We start from the raw sequence: 18546 nt of genomic DNA, 5'->3' as shown, positions 1-18546 counted from the left end.
GGGATAAGCTTTGAGTGCACGGGAATAAGCTTTGAGTGCATGGGGATAAGCTTTGAGTGCATGGGGCAGCTTTGAGTGCATGGGGCAGCTTCGAGTGCACGGGGATAAACTTTAAGTTCAAGGGGAAAGCTTTGAGTGCATGGGGATAAGCTTTGAGAGCACGGGGATAAGCATTGAGTGCACGGGAATAAGCTTTGAGTGCAAGGGGAAAGCTTTGAGTGCACGGGGATAAGCTTTGAGTGCACAGGGACAGCTTTGAGTGCACGGGGTCAGCTTTGAGTGCACGGGGATAAGCTTTGAGTGCATGGGGATAAGCTTTGAGTGCACAGGACAGATTTGAGTGCACGGGGATAATCTTTGAGTGCAAGTAGAAAGCTTTGAGTGCATGGGGATAAACTTTGAGTGCACAGGGATAAGCTTTGAGTGCACGGGGATAAGCTTTGAGTGCACAGGACAGCTTTGAGTGCACGGGGATAAGCTTTGAGTGCACAGGACAGCTTTGAGTGCACGGGGATAAGCTTTGAGTGCACAGGACAGCTTTGAGTGCACGGGGATAAGCTTTGAGTGCACAGGGACAGCTTGGAGTGCACAGGACAGCTTTGAGTGCATGGGGATAAGGTTTGAGTGCTTGGGGACAGCTTTGAGTGCATGGGGACAGCTTTGAGTGCACGGGGATAAGCTTTGTGTGCACGGGGACAGCTTTGAGTGCACGGGGATAAGCTTTGAGTGCATGTGATAAGCTTTGAGTGTATGGGGATAAGCTTTGAGTGCACGGGGATAAGCTTTGAGTGCACAGGACAGCTTTGAGTGCACGGGGATAAGCTTTGAGTGCACGGGGATAGGCTTTGAGTGCACAGGGACAGCTTTGCGTGCACGGGGACAGCTTTGAGTGCACGGGGATAAGCTTTGAGTGCAAGGGGAAAGCTTTGAGTGCTTGGGGACAGCTTTGAGTGCATGGGGACAGCGTTGAGTGCACGGGGATAAGCTTTGCGTGCACGGGGACAGCTTTGAGTGCACAGGGATAAGCTTTGAGTGCACGGGGATAAGTTTTGAGTGCACAGGGACAGCTTTGAGTGCATGGGGTCAGCTTTGAGTGCACGGGGATAGGCTTTGAGTGCATGGGGATAAGCTTTGAGTGCACAGGACAGATTTGAGTGCACGGGGATAATCTTTGAGTGCAAGTAGGAAGCTTTGAGTGCATGGGGATAAACTTTGAGTGCACAGGGATAAGCTTTGAGTGCACGGGGATAAGCTTTGAATGCACGGGGATAAGCTTTGAGTGCACAGGACAGCTTTGAGTGCACGGGGATAAGCTTTGAGTGCACAGGACAGCTTTGAGTGCACGGGGATAAGCTTTGAGTGCACAGGGACAGCTTTGAGTGCACAGGACAGCTTTGAGTGCATGGGGATAAGCTTTGAGTGCTTGGGGACAGCTTTGAGTGCATGGGGACAGCTTTGAGTGCACGGGGATAAGCTTTGTGTGCACGGGGACAGCTTTGAGTGCACGGGGATAAGCTTTGAGTGCATGTGATAAGCTTTGAGTGCATGGGGATAAGCTTTGAATGCACGGGGATAAGCTTTGAGTGCACAGGACAGCTTTGAGTGCACGGGGATAAGCTTTGAGTGCACAGGACTGCTTTGAGTGCACGGGGATAAGCTTTGAGTGCACAGGGACAGCTTTGAGTGCACAGGGCAGCTTTGAGTGCATGGGGATAAGCGTTGAGTGCTTGGGGACAGCTTTGAGTGCATGGGGACAGCTTTGAGTGCACGGGGATAAGCTTTGTGTGCACGGGGACAGCTTTGAGTGCACGGGGATAAGCTTTGAGTGCATGTGATAAGCTTTGAGTGCAGGGGGATAAGCTTTGAGTGCACGGGGATAAGCTTTGAGTGCAAGGGGATAGCTTTGAGTGCATGGGAATAAGCTTTGAGTGCACAGTGATAAGCTTTGAGTGCACGGGGATAAGCTTTCAGTGCACGGGAATAAGCTTTGAGTGCATGGGGATAAGCTTTGAGTGCATGGGGCAGCTTTGAGTGCATGGGGCAGCTTCGAGTGCACGGGGATAAACTTTAAGTTCAAGGGGAAAGCTTTGAGTGCATGGGGATAAGCTTTGAGTGCACGGGGATAAGCACTGAGTGCACGGGAATAAGCTTTGAGTGCAAGGGGAAAGCTTTGAGTGCACGGGGATAAGCTTTGAGTGCACAGGGACAGCTTTGAGTGCACGGGGTCAGCTTTGAGTGCACGGGGATAAGCTTTGAGTGCATGGGGATAAGCTTTGAGTGCACAGGACAGATTTGAGTGCACGGGGATAATCTTTGAGTGCAAGTACAAAGCTTTGAGTGCATGGGGATAAACTTTGAGTGCACAGGGATAAGCTTTGAGTGCACGGGGATAAGCTTTGAATGCACGGGGAGAAGCTTTGAGTGCACAGGACAGCTTTGAGTGCACGGGGATAAGCTTTGAGTGCACAGGACAGCTTTGAGTGCACGGGGATAAGCTTTGAGTGCACAGGACAGCTTTGAGTGCACGGGGATAAGCTTTGAGTGCACAGGGACAGCTTTGAGTGCACAGGACAGCTTTGAGTGCATGGGGATAAGCTTTGAGTGCTTGGGGACAGCTTTGAGTGCATGGGGACAGCTTTGAGTGCACGGGGATAAACTTTAAGTTCAAGGAGATAGCTTTGAGTGCACAGGGACAGCTTTGAGTGCACGGGGATAAGCTTCGAGTGCACGGGGTCAGCTTTGAGTGCACGGGGATAAGCTTTGAATGCACGGGGATAAGCTTTGAGTGCACAGGACAGCTTTGAGTGCACGGGGATAAGCTTTGAGTGCACAGGACAGCTTTGAGTGCACGGGGATATGCTTTGAGTGCATAGGGACAGCTTTGAGTGCACGGGGACAGCTTTGAGTGCATGGGGATAAGCTTTGAGTGCAAGGGGAAAGCTTTGAGTGCTTGGGGACAGCTTTGAGTGCATGGGGACAGCTTTGAATGCACGGGGATAAGCTTTGCGTGCAGGGGGACAGCTTTGAGTGCACAGGGATAAGCTTTGAGTGCACGGGGATAAGCTTTGAGTGCGCAGGGACATCTTTGAGTGCACGGGGTCAGCTTTGAGTGCACGGGGATAAGCTTTGAGTGCATGGGGATAAGCTTTGAGTGCACAGGACAGATTTGGGTGCACGGGGATAATCTTTGAGTGCAAGTAGAAAGCTTTTAGTGCATGGGGATAAACTTTGAGTGCACAGGGATAAGCTTTGAGTGCACGGGGATAAGCTTTGAATGCACGGGGAGAAGCTTTGAGTGCACAGGACAGCTTTGAGTACACGGGGATAAGCTTTGAGTGCACGGGGATAAGCTTTGAGTGCACGGGGATAAGCTTTGAGTGCACGGGGATAAGCTTTGAGTGCACAGGACAGCTTTGAGTGCACGGGGATAAGCTTTGAGTGCACAGGGACAGCTTTGAGTGCACAGGACAGCTTTGAGTGCATGGGGATAAGCTTTGAGTTCTTGGGGACAGCTTTGAGTGCACAGGACAGCTTTGAGTGCACGGGGATAAGCTTTGAGTGCACAGGACAGCTTTGAGTGCACGGGGATAAGCTTTGAGTGCACAGGGACAGCTTGGAGTGCACAGGACAGCTTTGAGTGCATGGGGATAAGCTTTGAGTGCTTGGGGACAGCTTTGAGTGCATGGGGACAGCTTTGAGTGCACGGGGATAAGCTTTGTGTGCACGGGGACAGCTTTGAGTGCACGGGGATAAGCTTTGAGTGCATGTGATAAGCTTTGAGTGTATGGGGATAAGCTTTGAGTGCACGGGGATAAGCTTTGAGTGCACAGGACAGCTTTGAGTGCACGGGGATAAGCTTTGAGTGCACAGGACAGCTTTGAGTGCACGGGGATAAGCTTTGAGTGCACAGGGACAGCTTTGCGTGCACGGGGACAGCTTTGAGTGCACGGGGATAAGCTTTGAGTGCAAGGGGAAAGCTTTGAGTGCTTGGGGACAGCTTTGAGTGCATGGGGACAACGTTGAGTGCACGGGGATAAGCTTTGCGTGCACGGGGACAGCTTAGAGTGCACAGGGATAAGCTTTGAGTGCACGGGGATAAGTTTTGAGTGCACAGGGACAGCTTTGAGTGCATGGGGTCAGCTTTGAGTGCACGGGGAAAGGCTTTGAGTGCATGGGGATAAGCTTTGAGTGCACAGGACAGATTTGAGTGCACGGGGATAATCTTTGAGTGCAAGTAGGAAGCTTTGAGTGCATGGGGATAAACTTTGAGTGCACAGGGATAAGCTTTGAGTGCACGGGGATAAGCTTTGAATGCACGGGGATAAGCTTTGAGTGCACAGGACAGCTTTGAGTGCACGGGGATAAGCTTTGAGTGCACAGGACAGCTTTGAGTGCACGGGGATAAGCTTTGAGTGCACAGGGACAGCTTTGAGTGCATGGGGACAGCTTTGAGTGCACGGGGATAAGCTTTGTGTGCACGGGGACAGCTTTGAGTGCACGGGGATAAGCTTTGAGTGCATGTGATCAGCTTTGAGTGCATGGGGATAAGCTTTGAATGCACGGGGATAAGCTTTGAGTGCACAGGACAGCTTTGAGTGCTCGGGGATAAGCTTTGAGTGCACAGGACTGCTTTGAGTGCACGGGGATAAGCTTTGAGTGCACAGGGACAGCTTTGAGTGCACAGGACAGCTTTGAGTGCATGGGGATAAGCTTTGAGTGCTTGGGGACAGCTTTGAGTGCATGGGGACAGCTTTGAGTGCACGGGGATAAGCTTTGTGTGCACGGGGACAGCTTTGAGTGCACGGGGATAAGCTTTGAGTGCATGTGATAAGCTTTGAGTGCAGGGGGATAAGCTTTGAGTGCACGGGGATAAGCTTTGAGTGCAAGGGGATAGCTTTGAGTGCATGGGAATAAGCTTTGAGTGCACAGTGATAAGCTTTGAGTGCACGGGGATAAGCTTTGAGTGCACGGGAATAAGCTTTGAGTGCATGGGGATATGCTTTGAGTGCATGGGGCAGCTTTGAGTGCATGGGGCAGCTTCGAGTGCACGGGGATAAACTTTAAGTTCAAGGGGAAAGCTTTGAGTGCATGGGGATAAGCTTTGAGTGCACGGGGATAAGCACTGAGTGCACGGGAATAAGCTTTGAGTGCAAGGGGAAAGCTTTGAGTGCACGGGGATAAGCTTTGAGTGCACAGGGACAGCTTTGAGTGCACGGGGTCAGCTTTGAGTGCACGGGGATAAGCTTTGAGTGCATGGGGATAAGCTTTGAGTGCACAGGACAGATTTGAGTGCACGGGGATAATCTTTGAGTGCAAGTAGAAAGCTTTGAGTGCATGGGGATAAACTTTGAGTGCACAGGGATAAGCTTTGAGTGCACGGGGATAAGCTTTGAATGCACGGGGAGAAGCTTTGAGTGCACAGGACAGCTTTGAGTGCACGGGGATAAGCTTTGAGTGCACAGGACAGCTTTGAGTGCACGGGGATAAGCTTTGAGTGCACAGGATTGCTGTGAGTGCACGGGGATAAGCTTTGAGTGCACAGGGACAGCTTTGAGTGCACAGGACAGGTTTGAGTGCATGGGGATAAGCTTTGAGTGCTTGGGGACAGATTTGAGTGCATGGGGACAGCTTTGAGTGCACGGGGATAAGCTTTGTGTGCACGGGGACAGCTTTGAGTGCACGGGGATAAGCTTTGAGTGCATGTGATAAGCTTTGAGTGTATGGGGATAAGCTTTGAGTGCACGGGGATAAGCTTTGAGTGCAAGGGGATAGCTTTGAGTGCATGGGGATAAGCTTTGAGTGCATGGGGATAAGCTTTGAGTGCATGGGGCAGCTTTGAGTGCATGGGGCAGCTTTGAGTGCACGGGGATAAACTTTAAGTTCAAGGGGAAAGCTTTGAGTGCACAGGGACAGCTTTGAGTGCACGGGGATAAGCTTCGAGTGCACGGGGTCAGCTTTGAGTGCACGGGGATAAGCTTTGAATGCACGGGGATAAGCTTTGAGTGCACAGGACAGCTTTGAGTGCACGGGGATAAGCTTTGAGTGCACAGGACAGCTTTGAGTGCACGGGGATAAGCTTTGAGTGCATAGGGACAGCTTTGAGTGCACGGGGACAGCTTTGAGTGCATGGGGATAAGCTTTGAGTGCAAGGGGAAAGCTTTGAGTGCTTGGGGACAGCTTTGAGTGCATGGGGACAGCTTTGAGTGCACGGGGATAAGCTTTGCCTGCAGGGGGACAGCTTTGAGTGCACAGGGATAATCTTTGAGTGCACGGGGATAAGCTTTGAGTGCACAGGGACATCTTTGAGTGCACGGGGTCAGCTTTGAGTGCACGGGGATAAGCTTTGAGTGCATGGGGATAAGCTTTGAGTGCACAGGACAGATTTGAGTGCACGGGGATAATCTTTGAGTGCAAGTAGAAAGCTTTGAGTGCATGGGGATAAACTTTGAGTGCACAGGGATAAGCTTTGAGTGCACGGGGATAAGCTTTGAATGCACGGAGAGAAGCTTTGAGTGCACAGGGCAGCTTTGAGTGCACGGGGATAAGCTTTGAGTGCACAGGACAGCTTTGAGTGCACGGGGATAAGCTTTGAGTGCACGGGGATACGCTTTGAGTGCACGGGGATAAGCTTTGAGTGCACAGGACAGCTTTGAGTGCACGGGGATAAGCTTTGAGTGCACAGGGTCAGCTTTGAGTGCACAGGACAGCTTTGAGTGCATGGGGATAAGCTTTGAGTTCTTGGGGACAGCTTTGAGTGCATGGGGACAGCTTTGAGTGCACGGGGATAAGCTTTGTGTGCACGGGGACAGCTTTGAGTGCATGGGGATAAGCTTTGAGTGCACGGGGATAAGCTTTGCGTGCAAGGGGATAGCTTTGAGTGCATGGGGATAAGCTTTGAGTGCACAGGGATAAGCTTTGAGTGCACGGGGATAAGCTTTGAGTGCACGGGAATAAGCTTTGAGTGCATGGGGCAGCTTTGAGTGCATGGGGCAGCTTTGAGTGCACGGGGATAAACTTTGAATGCATGGGGGTAAGCTTTGAGTGCATGGGGATAAGCTTTGAGTGCACGGGGATAAGCTTTGAGTGCACAGGGATAAGCTAGAGTCCACGGGAATAAGCTTTGAGTGCACGGGGTTAAGCTTTGTGTGCATGGGGATAAGCTTTGAGTGCACGGGGACAGCATTGCGTGCACAGGACAACTTTGAGTGCATGGGACAGCTTTGAGTGCACAGGGACAGCTTTGAGTGCACAGGACAGCTTTGCGTGCATGGGACAGCATTGAGTGCACGGGGATAAGCTTTAAGTGCAAGAGGAAAGCTTTGAGTGCATGGGGATAAGCTTTGAGTGCATGGGGATAAGCTTTGAGTGCTTGGGGACAGCTTTGAGTGCATGGGGACAGCTTTGAGTGCACGGGGATAAACTTTAAGTTCAAGGAGATAGCTTTGAGTGCACAGGGACAGCTTTGAGTGCACGGGGATAAGCTTCGAGTGCACGGGGTCAGCTTTGAGTGCACGGGGATAAGCTTTGAATGCACGGGGATAAGCTTTGAGTGCACAGGACAGCTTTGAGTGCACGGGGATAATCTTTGAGTGCACAGGACAGCTTTGAGTGCACGGGGATAAGCTTTGAGTGCATAGGGACAGCTTTGAGTGCACGGGGACAGCTTTGAGTGCATGGGGATAAGCTTTGAGTGCAAGGGGAAAGCTTTGAGTGCTTGGGGACAGCTTTGAGTGCATGGGGACAGCTTTGAGTGCATGGGGATAAGCTTTGAGTGCATGGGGATAAGCTTTGAGTGCTTGGGGACAGCTTTGAGTGCATGGGGACAGCTTTGAGTGCACGGGGATAAACTTTAAGTTCAAGGAGATAGCTTTGAGTGCACAGGGACAGCTTTGAGTGCACGGGGATAAGCTTCGAGTGCACGGGGTCAGCTTTGAGTGCACGGGGATAAGCTTTGAATGCACGGGGATAAGCTTTGAGTGCACAGGACAGCTTTGAGTGCACGGGGATAATCTTTGAGTGCACAGGACAGCTTTGAGTGCACGGGGATAAGCTTTGAGTGCATAGGGACAGCTTTGAGTGCACGGGGACAGCTTTGAGTGCATGGGGATAAGCTTTGAGTGCAAGGGGAAAGCTTTGAGTGCTTGGGGACAGCTTTGAGTGCATGGGGACAGCTTTGAGTGCACGGGGATAAGCTTTGCCTGCAGGGGGACAGCTTTGAGTGCACAGGGATAATCTTTGAGTGCACGGGGATAAGCTTTGAGTGCACAGGGACATCTTTGAGTGCACGGGGTCAGCTTTGAGTGCACGGGGATAAGCTTTGAGTGCATGGGGATAAGCTTTGAGTGCACAGGACAGATTTGAGTGCACGGGGATAATCTTTGAGTGCAAGTAGAAAGCTTTGAGTGCATGGGGATAAACTTTGAGTGCACAGGGATAAGCTTTGAGTGCACGGGGATAAGCTTTGAATGCACGGAGAGAAGCTTTGAGTGCACAGGGCAGCTTTGAGTGCACGGGGATAAGCTTTGAGTGCACAGGACAGCTTTGAGTGCACGGGGATAAGCTTTGAGTGCACGGGGATACGCTTTGAGTGCACGGGGATAAGCTTTGAGTGCACAGGACAGCTTTGAGTGCACGGGGATAAGCTTTGAGTGCACGGGGATACGCTTTGAGTGCACGGGGATAAGCTTTGAGTGCACAGGACAGCTTTGAGTGCACGGGGATAAGCTTTGAGTGCACAGGGTCAGCTTTGAGTGCACAGGACAGCTTTGAGTGCATGGGGATAAGCTTTGAGTTCTTGGGGACAGCTTTGAGTGCATGGGGACAGCTTTGAGTGCACGGGGATAAGCTTTGTGTGCACGGGGACAGCTTTGAGTGCATGGGGATAAGCTTTGAGTGCACGGGGATAAGCTTTGCGTGCAAGGGGATAGCTTTGAGTGCATGGGGATAAGCTTTGAGTGCACAGGGATAAGCTTTGAGTGCACGGGGATAAGCTTTGAGTGCACGGGAATAAGCTTTGAGTGCATGGGGCAGCTTTGAGTGCATGGGGCAGCTTTGAGTGCACGGGGATAAACTTTGAATGCATGGGGGTAAGCTTTGAGTGCATGGGGATAAGCTTTGAGTGCACGGGGATAAGCTTTGAGTGCACAGGGATAAGCTAGAGTGCACGGGAATAAGCTTTGAGTGCACGGGGTTAAGCTTTGTGTGCATGGGGATAAGCTTTGAGTGCACGGGGACAGCATTGCGTGCACAGGACAACTTTGAGTGCATGGGACAGCTTTGAGTGCACAGGAACAGCTTTGAGTGCACAGGACAGCTTTGCGTGCATGGGACAGCATTGAGTGCACGGGGATAAGCTTTAAGTGCAAGGGGAAAGCTTTGAGTGCATGGGGATAAGCTTTGAGTGCATGGGGATAAGCTTTGAGTGTATGGGGCAGCTTTGAGTGCATGGGGCAGCTTTGAGTGCACGGGGATAAGCTTTGACTGCACGGGGATAAGCTTTGAGTGCACAGGAGTGCTTTGAGTGCACGGGGATAAGCTTTGAGTGCACAGGACAGCTTTGAGTGCACGGGGATAAGCTTTGTGTGCACGGGGACAGCTTTGAGTGCACGGGGATAAGCTTTGAGTGCATGTGATAAGCTTTGAGTGCATGGGGATAAGCTTTGAGTGCACGGGGATAAGCTTTGAGTGCAAGGGGATAGCTTTGAGTGCATGGGGATAAGCTTTGAGTGCACAGGGATAAGCTTTGAGTGCACGGGGATAAGCTTTGAGTGCACGGGAATAAGCTTTGAGTGCATGGGGATAAGCTTTGAGTGCATGGGGCAGCTTTGAGTGCATGGGGCAGCTTTGAGTGCACGGGGATAAACTTTGAATGCATGGGGCTAAGCTTTGAGTGCATGGGGATAAGCTTTGAGTGCACGGGGACAGCATTGAGTGCACAGGACAACTTTGAATGCACGGGACAGCTTTGAGTGCACAGGGACAGCTTTGAGTGCACAGGACAGCTTTGCGTGCACGGGACAGCATTGAGTGCACGGGGATAAGCTTTAAGTGCAAGGGGAAAGCTGTGAGTGCATGGGGATAAGCTTTGAGTGCATGGGGATAAGCTTTGAGTGTGTGGGGCAGCTTTGAGTGCATGGGGCAGCTTTGAGTGCACGGGGATAAGCTTTGACTGCACGAGAATAAGCTTTGAGTGCATGGGGCAGCTTTGAGTGCATGGGGCAGCTTTGATTGCACTGGGATAAGCTTTGAATGCATGGGGGTAAGCTTTGAGTGCACGGGGACAGCTTTGAGTGCACGGGGATAAGTTTTGAGTGCACGGGGATAAGATAGAGTGCACGGGAATAAGCTTTGAGTGCAAGGGGAAAGCTTTGAGTGCACGGGGATAAGCTTTGAGTGCTCAGGGACAGCTTTGAGTGCACGGGGTCAGCTTTGAGTGCACGGGGATAAGCTTTGAGTGCATGGGGATAAGCTTTGAGTGCATGGGGACAGCTTTGAGTGCACGGGGATAAGCTTTGTGTGCACGGGGACAGCTTTGAGTGCACGGGGATAAGCTTTGAGTGCACGGGGATAAGCTTTGAGTGCACAGGGACAGCTTTGAGTGCACAGGACAGCTTTGAGTGCATGGGGATAAGCTTTGAGTGCTTGGGGACAGCTTTGAGTGCATGGGGACAGCTTTGAGTGCACGGGGATAAGCTTTGTGTGCACGGGGACAGCTTTGAGTGCACGGGGATAAGCTTTGAGTGCATGTGATAAGCTTTGAGTGCATGGGGATAAGCTTTGAATGCACGGGGATAAGCTTTGAGTGCACAGGACAGCTTTGAGTGCACGGGGATAAGCTTTGAGTGCACAGGACAGCTTTGAGTGCACGGGGATAAGCTTTGAGTGCACAGGGACAGCTTTGAGTGCACAGGACAGCTTTGAGTGCATGGGGATAAGCTTTGAGTGCTTGGGGACAGCTTTGAGTGCATGGGGACAACTTTGAGTGCACGGGGATAAGCCTTGTGTGCACGGGGACAGCTTTGAGTGCACGGGGATAAGCTTTGAGTGCATATGATAAGCTTTGAGTGCAGGGGGATAAGCTTTGAGTGCACGGGGATAAGCTTTGAGTGCAAGGGGATGGCTTTGAGTGCACGGGGATAAGCTTTGAGTGCACGGGGATAAGCTTTGAGTGCACGGGAATAAGCTTTGAGTGCATGGGGATAAGCTTTCAGTGCATATGATAAGCTTTGAGTGCAGGGGGATAAGCTTTGAGTGCACGGGAATAAGCTTTGAGTGCATGGGGATAAGCTTTGAGTGCATGGGGCAGCTTTGAGTGCATGGGGCAGCTTCGAGTGCACGGGGATAAACTTTAAGTTCAAGGGGAAAGCTTTGAGTGCATGGGGATAAGCTTTGAGAGCACGGGGATAAGCACTGAGTGCACGGGAATAAGCTTTGAGTGCAAGGGGAAAGCTTTGAGTGCACGGGGATAAGCTTTGAGTGCACAGGGACAGCTTTGAGTGCACGGGGTCAGCTTTGAGTGCACGGGGATAAGCGTTGAGTGCATGGGGATAAGCTTTGAGTGCACAGGACAGATTTGAGTGCACGGGGATAATCTTTGAGTGCAAGTAGAAAGCTTTGAGTGCATGGGGATAAACTTTGAGTGCACAGGGATAAGCTTTGAGTGCACGGGGATAAGCTTTGAGTGCACAGGACAGCTTTGAGTGCACGGGGATAAGCTTTGAGTGCACAGGACAGCTTTGAGTGCACGGGGATAAGCTTTGAGTGCACAGGACAGCTTTGAGTGCACGGGGATAAGCTTTGAGTGCACAGGGACAGCTTGGAGTGCACAGGACAGCTTTGAGTGCATGGGGATAAGGTTTGAGTGCTTGGGGACAGCTTTGAGTGCATGGGGACAGCTTTGAGTGCACGGGGATAAGCTTTGTGTGCACGGGGACAGCTTTGAGTGCATGGGGATAAGCTTTGAGTGCATGGGGATAAGCTTTGAGTGCTTGGGGACAGCTTTGAGTGCATGGGGACAGCTTTGAGTGCACGGGGATAAACTTTAAGTTCAAGGAGATAGCTTTGAGTGCACAGGGACAGCTTTGAGTGCACGGGGATAAGCTTCGAGTGCACGGGGTCAGCTTTGAGTGCACGGGGATAAGCTTTGAATGCACGGGGATAAGCTTTGAGTGCACAGGACAGCTTTGAGTGCACGGGGATAATCTTTGAGTGCACAGGACAGCTTTGAGTGCACGGGGATAAGCTTTGAGTGCATAGGGACAGCTTTGAGTGCACGGGGACAGCTTTGAGTGCATGGGGATAAGCTTTGAGTGCAAGGGGAAAGCTTTGAGTGCTTGGGGACAGCTTTGAGTGCATGGGGACAGCTTTGAGTGCACGGGGATAAGCTTTGCCTGCAGGGGGACAGCTTTGAGTGCACAGGGATAATCTTTGAGTGCACGGGGATAAGCTTTGAGTGCACAGGGACATCTTTGAGTGCACGGGGTCAGCTTTGAGTGCACGGGGATAAGCTTTGAGTGCATGGGGATAAGCTTTGAGTGCACAGGACAGATTTGAGTGCACGGGGATAATCTTCGAGTGCAAGTAGAAAGCTTTGAGTGCATGGGGATAAACTTTGAGTGCACAGGGATAAGCTTTGAGTGCACGGGGATAAGCTTTGAATGCACGGAGAGAAGCTTTGAGTGCACAGGGCAGCTTTGAGTGCACGGGGATAAGCTTTTAGTGCACAGGACAGCTTTGAGTGCACGGGGATAAGCTTTGAGTGCACGGGGATACGCTTTGAGTGCACGGGGATAAGCTTTGAGTGCACAGGACAGCTTTGAGTGCACGGGGATAAGCTTTGAGTGCACAGGGTCAGCTTTGAGTGCACAGGACAGCTTTGAGTGCATGGGGATAAGCTTTGAGTTCTTGGGGACAGCTTTGAGTGCATGGGGACAGCTTTGAGTGCACGGGGATAAGCTTTGTGTGCACGGGGACAGCTTTGAGTGCATGGGGATAAGCTTTGAGTGCACGGGGATAAGCTTTGCGTGCAAGGGGATAGCTTTGAGTGCATGGGGATAAGCTTTGAGTGCACAGGGATAAGCTTTGAGTGCACGGGGATAAGCTTTGAGTGCACGGGAATAAGCTTTGAGTGCATGGGGCAGCTTTGAGTGCATGGGGCAGCTTTGAGTGCACGGGGATAAACTTTGAATGCATGGGGGTAAGCTTTGAGTGCATGGGGATAAGCTTTGAGTGCACGGGGATAAGCTTTGAGTGCACAGGGATAAGCTAGAGTGCACGGGAATAAGCTTTGAGTGCACGGGGTTAAGCTTTGTGTGCATGGGGATAAGCTTTGAGTGCACGGGGACAGCATTGCGTGCACAGGACAACTTTGAGTGCATGGGACAGCTTTGAGTGCACAGGGACAGCTTTGAGTGCACAGGACAGCTTTGCGTGCATGGGACAGCATTGAGTGCACGGGGATAAGCTTTAAGTGCAAGGGGAAAGCTTTGAGTGCATGGGGATAAGCTTTGAGTGCATGGGGATAAGCTTTGAGTGTATGGGGCAGCTTTGAGTGCATGGGGCAGCTTTGAGTGCACGGGGATAAGCTTTGACTGCACGGGGATAAGCTTTGAGTGCACAGGAGTGCTTTGAGTGCACGGGGATAAGCTTTGAGTACACAGGACAGCTTTGAGTGCACGGGGATAAGCTTTGAGTGCACAGGGACAGCTTTGAGTGCACAGGACAGCTTTGAGTGCACGGGGACAGCTTTGAGTGCATGGGGATAAGCTTTGAGTGCTTGGGGACAGCTTTGAGTGCATGGGGACAGCTTTGAGTGCACGGGGATAAGCTTTGTGTGCACGGGGACAGCTTTGAGTGCACGGGGATAAGCTTTGAGTGCATGTGATAAGCTTTGAGTGCATGGGGATAAGCTTTGAGTGCACGGAGATAAGCTTTGAGTGCAAGGGGATAGCTTTGAGTGCATGGGGATAAGCTTTGAGTGCACAGGGATAAGCTTTGAGTGCACGGGGATAAGCTTTGAGTGCACGGGAATACGCTTTGAGTGCATGGGGATAAGCTTTGAGTGCATGGGGCAGCTTTGAGTGCATGGGGCAGCTTTGAGTGCACGGGGATAAACTTTGAATGCATGGGGCTAAGCTTTGAGTGCATGGGGATAAGCTTTGAGTGCACGGGGACAGCATTGAGTGCACAGGACAACTTTGAGTGCACGGGACAGCTTTGAGTGCACAGGGACAGCTTTGAGTGCACAGGACAGCTTTGCGTGCACGGGACAGCATTGAGTGCACGGGGATAAGCTTTAAGTGCAAGGGGAAAGCTTTGAGTGCATGGGGATAAGCTTTGAGTGCATGGGGATAAGCTTTGAGTGTGTGGGGCAGCTTTGAGTGCATGGGGCAGCTTTGAGTGCACGGGGATAAGCTTTGACTGCACGAGAATAAGCTTTGAGTGCATGGGGCAGCTTTGAGTGCATGGGGCAGCTTTGATTGCACTGGGATAAGCTTTGAATGCATGGGGGTAAGCTTTGAGTGCACGGGGACAGCTTTGAGTGCACGGGGATAAGTTTTGAGTGCACGGGGATAAGATAGAGTGCACGGGAATAAGCTTTGAGTGCAAGGGGAAAGCTTTGAGTGCACGGGGATAAGCTTTGAGTGCTCAGGGACAGCTTTGAGTGCACGGGGTCAGCTTTGAGTGCACGGGGATAAGCTTTGAGTGCATGGGGATAAGCTTTGAGTGCATGGGGACAGCTTTGAGTGCACGGGGATAAGCTTTGTGTGCACGGGGACAGCTTTGAGTGCACGGGGATAAGCTTTGAGTGCACGGGGATAAGCTTTGAGTGCACAGGGACAGCTTTGAGTGCACAGGACAGCTTTGAGTGCATGGGGATAAGCTTTGAGTGCTTGGGGACAGCTTTGAGTGCATGGGGACAGCTTTGAGTGCACGGGGATAAGCTTTGTGTGCACGGGGACAGCTTTGAGTGCACGGGGATAAGCTTTGAGTGCATGTGATAAGCTTTGAGTGCATGGGGATAAGCTTTGAATGCACGGGGATAAGCTTTGAGTGCACAGGACAGCTTTGAGTGCACGGGGATAAGCTTTGAGTGCACAGGACAGCTTTGAGTGCACGGGGATAAGCTTTGAGTGCACAGGGACAGCTTTGAGTGCACAGGACAGCTTTGAGTGCATGGGGATAAGCTTTGAGTGCTTGGGGACAGCTTTGAGTGCATGGGGACAGCTTTGAGTGCACGGGGATAAGCCTTGTGTGCACGGGGACAGCTTTGAGTGCACGGGGATAAGCTTTGAGTGCATATGATAAGCTTTGAGTGCAGGGGGATAAGCTTTGAGTGCACGGGGATAAGCTTTGAGTGCAAGGGGATAGCTTTGAGTGCACGGGGATAAGCTTTGAGTGCACGGGGATAAGCTTTGAGTGCACGGGAATAAGCTTTGAGTGCATGGGGATAAGCTTTCAGTGCATATGATAAGCTTTGAGTGCAGGGGGATAAGCTTTGAGTGCACGGGAATAAGCTTTGAGTGCATGGGGATAAGCTTTGAGTGCATGGGGCAGCTTTGAGTGCATGGGGCAGCTTCGAGTGCACGGGGATAAACTTTAAGTTCAAGGGGAAAGCTTTGAGTGCATGGGGATAAGCTTTGAGAGCACGGGGATAAGCACTGAGTGCACGGGAATAAGCTTTGAGTGCAAGGGGAAAGCTTTGAGTGCACGGGGATAAGCTTTGAGTGCACAGGGACAGCTTTGAGTGCACGGGGTCAGCTTTGAGTGCACGGGGATAAGCTTTGAGTGCATGGGGATAAGTTTGAGTGCACAGGACAGATTTGAGTGCACGGGGATAATCTTTGAGTGCAAGTAGAAAGCTTTGAGTGCATGGGGATAAACTTTGAGTGCACAGGGATAAGCTTTGAGTGCACGGGGATAAGCTTTGAGTGCACAGGACAGCTTTGAGTGCACGGGGATAAGCTTTGAGTGCACAGGACAGCTTTGAGTGCACGGGGATAAGCTTTGAGTGCACAGGACAGCTTTGAGTGCACGGGGATAAGCTTTGAGTGCACAGGGACAGCTTGGAGTGCACAGGACAGCTTTGAGTGCATGGGGATAAGGTTTGAGTGCTTGGGGACAGCTTTGAGTGAATGGGGACAGCTTTGAGTGCACGGGGATAAGCTTTGTGTGCACGGGGACAGCTTTGAGTGCACGGGGATAAGCTTTGAGTGCATGTGATAAGCTTTGAGTGTATGGGGATAAGCTTTGAGTGCACGAGGATAAGCTTTGAGTGCACAGGACAGCTTTGAGTGCACGGGGATAAGCTTTGAGTGCACGGGGATAGGCTTTGAGTGCACAGGGACAGCTTTGCGTGCACGGGGACAGCTTTGAGTGCACGGGGATAAGCTTTGAGTGCAAGGGGAAAGCGTTGAGTGCTTGGGGACAGCTTTGAGTGCATGGGGACAGCGTTGAGTGCACGGGGATAAGCTTTGCGTGCACGGGGACAGCTTTGAGTGCACAGGGATAAGCTTTGAGTGCACGGGGATAAGTTTTGAGTGCACAGGGACAGCTTTGAGTGCATGGGGTCAGCTTTGAGTGCACGGGGATAGGCTTTGAGTGCATGGGGATAAACTTTGAGTGCACAGGACAGATTTGAGTGCACGGGGATAATCTTTGAGTGCAAGTAGGAAGCTTTGAGTGCATGGGGATAAACTTTGAGTGCACAGGGATAAGCTTTGAGTGCACGGGGATAAGCTTTGAATGCACGGGGATAAGCTTTGAGTGCACAGGACAGCTTTGAGTGCACGGGGATAAGCTTTGAGTGCACAGGACAGCTTTGAGTGCACGGGGATAAGCTTTGAGTGCACAGGGACAGCTTTGAGTGCACAGGACAGCTTTGAGTGCATGGGGATAAGCTTTGAGTGCTTGGGGACAGCTTTGAGTGCATGGGGACAGCTTTGAGTGCACGGGGATAAGCTTTGTGTGCACGGGGACAGCTTTGAGTGCACGGGGATAAGCTTTGAGTGCATGTGATAAGCTTTGAGTGCATGGGGATAAGCTTTGAATGCACGGGGATAAGCTTTGAGTGCACAGGACAGCTTTGAGTGCACGGGGATAAGCTTTGAGTGCACAGGACTGCTTTGAGTGCACGGGGATAAGCTTTGAGTGCACAGGGAGAGCTTTGAGTGCACAGGGCAGCTTTGAGTGCATGGGGATAAGCGTTGAGTGCTTGGGGACAGCTTTGAGTGCATGGGGACAGCTTTGAGTGCACGGGGATAAGCTTTGTGTGCACGGGGACAGCTTTGTGTGCACGGGGATAAGCTTTGAGTGCATGTGATAAGCTTTGAGTGCATGGGGATAAGCTTTGAGTGCACGGGGATAAGCTTTGAGTGCAAGGGGATAGCTTTGAGTGCATGGGAATAAGCTTTGAGTGCACAGTGATAAGCTTTGAGTGCACGGGGATAAGCTTTGAGTGCACGGCAATAAGCTTTGAGTGCATGGGGATAAGCTTTGAGTGCATGGGGCAGCTTTGAGTGCATGGGGCAGCTTCGACTGCACGGGGATAAACTTTAAGTTCAAGGGGAAAGCTTTGAGTGCATGGGGATAAGCTTTGAGTGCACGGGGATAAGCACTGAGTGCACGGGAATAAGCTTTGAGTGCAAGGGGAAAGCTTTGAGTGCACGGGGATAAGCTTTGAGTGCACAGGGACAGCTTTGAGTGCACGGGGTCAGCTTTGAGTGCACGGGGATAAGCTTTGAGTGCATGGGGATAAGCTTTGAGTGCACAGGACAGATTTGAGTGCACGGGGATAATCTTTGAGTGCAAGTAGAAAGCTTTGAGTGCATGGGGATAAACTTTGAGTGCACAGGGATAAGCTTTGAGTGCACGGGGATAAGCTTTGAATGCACGGGGAGAAGCTTTGAGTGCACAGGACAGCTTTGAGTGCACGGGGATAAGCTTTGAGTGCACAGGACAGCTTTGAGTGCACGGGGATAAGCTTTGAGTGCACAGGACAGCTTTGAGTGCACGGGGATAAGCTTTGAGTGCACAGGGACAGCTTTGAGTGCACAGGACTGCTTTGAGTGCATGGGGATAAGCTTTGAGTGCTTGGGGACAGCTTTGAGTCCATGGGGACAGCTTTGAGTGCACGGGGATAAACTTTAAGTTCAAGGAGATAGCTTTGAGTGCACAGGGACAGCTTTGAGTGCACGGGGATAAGCTTCGAGTGCACGGGGTCAGCTTTGAGTGCACGGGGATAAGCTTTGAATGCACGGTGATAAGCTTTGAGTGCACAGGACAGCTTTGAGTGCACGGGGATAAGCTTTGAGTGCACAGGACAGCTTTGAGTGCACGGGGATAAGCTTTGAGTGCATAGGGACAGCTTCGAGTGCACGGGGACAGCTTTGAGTGCTTGGGGATAAGCTTTGAGTGCAAGGGGAAAGCTTTGAGTGCTTGGGGACAGCTTTGAGTGCATGGGGACAGCTTTGAATGCACGGGGATAAGCTTTGCGTGCAGGGGGACAGCTTTGAGTGCACAGGGATAAGCTTTGAGTGCACGGGGATA

This window comes from Scyliorhinus torazame, chromosome 15, assembly GCF_047496885.1.
Source record: "Scyliorhinus torazame isolate Kashiwa2021f chromosome 15, sScyTor2.1, whole genome shotgun sequence".
NCBI lineage: Eukaryota > Metazoa > Chordata > Chondrichthyes > Carcharhiniformes > Scyliorhinidae > Scyliorhinus > Scyliorhinus torazame.
Note: the sequence above shows the minus strand (reverse complement) of the source record.